At 44.3% G+C, this 4,673-nt stretch overlaps 1 non-coding gene across 1 annotated transcript; it reads right to left on the reverse strand.

Moving 5' to 3' along the window:
• Positions 1-3,035: 3,035 nt before the first annotated feature.
• LOC118654854 lies at positions 3,036-3,177 on the reverse strand. The gene has a single exon (XR_004967112.1). It is a non-coding gene; the product is annotated as a small nucleolar RNA SNORA67 (small nucleolar RNA).
• Between the last annotated feature and the right edge of the window lie 1,496 nt (positions 3,178-4,673).

Genomic DNA, 4,673 nt, shown 5'->3' on the forward strand with positions numbered 1-4,673 from the left:
AGCAGCCATGGATGGCTAGTGATAACCCATCCCAGTTAATCTCACAACCATAAGGACCATTGCCTTCATTCCCAGTAGAATGTGTCTTGTATTCATGTGCACTGTATATGAGATAGCCTCCTTCTGGCCAGGAAAGGTACAGAAAGAATCCCAGGACATTCAAACTTTGCCAGCCTTCCACAAATAGGTATGTTTTCACTCATTTGTAGGCATGCTCAGTTCTTTTTTAAAAAAATTTTAAATTCTTTATTGTTTAAAGTATTACATATGTCTCCCTTTTCCCCCATTGACTTCTTCCCAGCAGCTCCCACCCCGCCCCCCCCCCCAGCACATGCCCTCACCCTCCTACTGTCTGTGTCCATTGGTTATGCTTATATGCATGCATACAAGTCCTTTGGTTGATTTCTTACTCCCACCCTTCCCTGCCTTCCCTCTGAGGTTTGATGATCTGTTCAATGTTTCTGTGTCTCTGGATATATTTCTGTTCATCAGTTTATATTGATCACTAGAGGTCTGGTGCACAAAAATTTGTGCACTTGGGGGGGGGGGGTCCCTCAGCCCGGCCTATGCCTTCTTACAGTCTTGGATCCCTCGGAGGATGTCCACCTGCTGGCTTAGGCCAGCACCCTGGGGGGATCAGGCCTAAGCTGGCAGTCAGACATCCCTCTGGCAGCCCGGCAGCCCTCGGGGGATGTCCACTTGCCACCAGGGAGCAGACCTAAGCTGCAGTCGGACATCCTTAGCGCTGCTGAGGAGGCAGGAGAAGCTCCCGCCACCACCGCTATACTGGCAGCCATCAGCCTGGCTTGTGGCTGAGCAGAGCTCCCCCTGTGGAAGCACACTGACCACCAGGGGGCAGCTCCTGCATTGAGCATCTGCCCCCTGGTGGCCAGTGTGTGTCATAGTGACCAGTCATTCCCAGTCGTTCTGCTGTTAGGGTCAATCTGCATATTACCCTTTTATTATATAGGATAGAGGCCTGGTGCATGGGTGGGGGCCGGCTGGTTTGCCCTGAAGGGTGTCCCAGATCAGGGTGGGGGTCCCGCTGTGGTGCCTGGCCAGCCTGGGTGAGGGGCTGATGGCTGTTTGCAGGCTGGTCACACTCCATTCAGGGTGGGGGTCCCCACTGGGATGCCTGTCCAGCCTGGGTGAGGGGCTGATGGCTGTTTGTAGGCTGGTCACACCCCCTTCAGGGTGGGAGTCCCCACTGGGGTGCCTGGCCAGCATGGGTGAGGGGATGATGGCTGTTTTCAGGTTGGTCAAGGTCCCCCCCCAGTGGGGACCCTCACCCCATGGAGGTTTGGCCAGCCTGGGTGAGGGTCTGATGGCTGTTTTCATGCTGGCCACACCCCCTTTAGGGTGGGGGGTCCTCACTGGGGTGCCTGGCCAGTCTGGGTGAGGGCTGAGGGCCGTTTTCAGGCTGGCCAAGCCCCCAGGTGACAGAAGCTCCCAGCCTCTCCTTTTTTTTTCTAAGATTTATTTACCTTCTATAATTGAAACTTTATAGCCTTGAATGGAGCTCAGAGTCGGCCAGGGTGGGCGGGAAGCTTGGCTTCTTCCATAGCCAGGGGCAACCCAAGCCTCCTGCTCACTCCAGCTCCGTGGCCACGGCTGGCTGAAAGCAGGTATCTGGGGTTTATTTTTCTTCTATAATAGAAACTTTGTTGCCTTGAGTGGAGCTCAGAGCCAGCTGCGGCAGGCGGGAAGCTTGACTTCCTCCATCACTGGGGCAACCAAGCCTCCTGCTTGCTCCAACTCCTTGGCTGCCGGCCGCCATCTTGGTTGGGTTAATTTGCATATAGTCACTCTGATTGGCTGGTGGGAGTGGCTTAGGCATAGCAAAGGTACAGTCAATTTGCATGTTCATCTTTTATTAGTGTAGATTATATTCCACAAATGAGTGAGATCATTTGATATTTATCTTTCTCCAACTGTCTTATTTTGCTTATAATGCTCTCCAGGTCCATCCATGTTGTTGCCAACAGTAAGAGTTCTTTCTTTTTTACAACAGCACAGTATTCCATTGTGTAGATGTACCATAGTTTTTTAATCCACTTATCTGCTGATGGGCACTTAGGCTGTTTCCAAATCTTAGCTATTGTAAATTGTGCTGCTATGAATATAGGGGTGCATATATCCTTTCTGATTGGTGTTTCTGACTTCTTGGGGTATATTCCTGGAAGTGGGATTACTGGGTCAAATGGGAGTTCCATTTTTAATATTTTGAGGAAACACCATACTGTTTTCCACAGTGGTTGCACCAGTCTGCATTCCCACTACCACTGCACGAGGGTTCCTTTTTCTCCACATCCTCACCAGCACCTGTCATTTGTTGATTTGTTGATGATAGCCATTCTGACAGGTGTGAGAGGGTACCTCATTGTTGTTTTGATTTGCTCAGTTCTCTTGGATGATTAGTGACTTTGAGCATGTTTTCATATGTCTCTTGGCCTTCCGTGTGTCCTCTTTCGAAAAGTGGTCCTTTGCCTGTAAATGTATGAGTTCCCTGTAAATGTGGGAGATTAAACCCTTATCAGTGATATCATTGGCAAATATGTCCTCCCATGCAGTGGGCTTTCTTGTTGTTTTGTTGATGGTTTCCTTTGCTGTGCAAAAGCTTTTTATTTTGATGTAGTCCCATTTGTTTATTTTCTTGTTAGTTTCTATTGCCCTAGGAGCAGTATCATAGAAGAAATTCCTTCGGCATATGTTTGCAATTTCGCTGCCTGTGGATTCCTCTAGTATTTTTATGGTTTCCCATCTTATGTTTAAGTCTTTTATCCATTTTGAGTTTATTTTTGTGTATGGTGTAAGTTGGTGATCTAGTTTCATCTTTTTGCATGTATCTGTCCAAATTTCCCAACACCATTTATTGAAGAGACTGTCTTAACTCCATTGTATGCTCTTGCCTCCTTTGTCGAATATTAATTGGGCATAGTGGTTTGGGTCGATTTTTGGGTTCTCTATTCTATTCTATTGATCTATATGTCTGTTCTTGTGCCAGTACCAACCTGTTTTTCTTTTGTTTGTTTTTTACATGTAGGCAGCCAAAGGAAGGCCAAGGAAATGATGTATCACCACCCATGAAAACCTGAGGCATGCCAGATTCTATTCCAAGTTGCTACTTTCCTGAATAGGGGCACTATTAGTCCCCTTGGAGAGGGAATCACCTTGGTTCCAAGCTGTTTTAAGAACGGTGGCTTTGTAATACAGCTTGATACCTGGTATTGAGATCCCACCTACTTTGTTCTTCTTTCTCAGGATTGCTGCAGCTATTCGGGGTCTTTTTTATTCCAGATAAATTTTTGGAATGTTCGTTCTAGATCTGTGAAATATGCCGTTGGTATTTTAATGGGGATTGCATTGAATCTATAGATTGCTTTGGGTACTATGGACATTTTGATGATGTTGATTCTACCAATCCATGAACACGGTATGCTCTTCCATCTGTTTATGTCTTCCTCTATCTCTTTTTTCAGTGTCCTGTAGTTTTTTGCATATAAGTCTTTTACCTCCTTAGTTAAGTTTATTCCTATGTATCTTAATTTTTTTGGTACGATGGTAAATGGGATTGCTTTTTTAGTCTCTCTTTCTGTAAGTTCACTATTGGTGTAAAGAAATGCCTTAGATTTCTTGGCATTAATTTTGTATCCTGCTACATTGCCGAATTCATTTATTAAGTCTAATAATTTTTTTATGGAGTCTTTAGGGTTTTCTATGTACAGTATCGTGTCATCTGCGAATAAGGACAGTTTTACTTCTTCTTTTCCAATTTGGATGCCTTTTATTTCTTCTTCTTGTCTTATCGCAATGGCTAGCACTTCCAGTGCTATGTTGAACAGGAATGGTGAGAGGGGGCATCCCTGTCTTGTTCCTGTTCTTAGGGGAAATGGTTTTAGTTTTTGCCCATTGATTATGATGTTGGCTGTGGGTTTGTCATATATGGCTTTTATTATGTTGAGGTATGATCCTCCTATTCCTACCTTCTGAGAGTTTTTATCAAGAAAGGGTGTTAGATTTTGTCAAATGCTTTTTCTGCATCAATTGATATGACTGTGATTTTTATCTCTCAATTTGTTTATGTGATGTATCACGTTTATTGATTTGCAGATATTGTACCATCCTTGCATCCCTGGGATAAATCCTACTTGGTCATGGTGTATGATCTTTCTGATGTATTGCTGGATCCGATTTGCTAGAATTTTGTTGAGTATTTTGGCATCCATGTTCATGAGGGATATTGGCCTATAATTCTCTTTCATTGTGTTGTCTTTGTCTGGTTTTGGTATTAGGGTGATGCTGACTTCATAGAATGAGCTTGGAAGTGTTCCTTCTTCTTGACTTTTTTGTAATAGTCTGAGGAGGATAGGTTTTAGTTCTTCCTTGAATGTTTGGTAAAACTCCCCTGTGAAGCTGTCTGGCCCCGACTTTTGTTTGCTGGGAGCTTTTTGATGACTGCTTCAATTTCTTCCGTAGTTATTGGCCTATTGAGATTTTTAGAATCTTCCGATTAAGTTTTGGAAGGTTGTATTTTTCTAGGAATATGTCCATTTTCTCCAGGTTGTCTAGTTTGTTGGAGTAGAGTTGCTCATAGTATTTTTAACAATTCTTTTAATTTCTGTGGGTCTGTTGTTATTGCTCCTCTTTCATTTCTGATTTTGTTTATTTGGGTC

The sequence above is a fragment of the Myotis myotis genome, unplaced genomic scaffold (assembly GCF_014108235.1).
Source record: "Myotis myotis isolate mMyoMyo1 unplaced genomic scaffold, mMyoMyo1.p scaffold_m19_p_4, whole genome shotgun sequence".
NCBI classification, from domain to species: Eukaryota; Metazoa; Chordata; class Mammalia; order Chiroptera; family Vespertilionidae; genus Myotis; species Myotis myotis.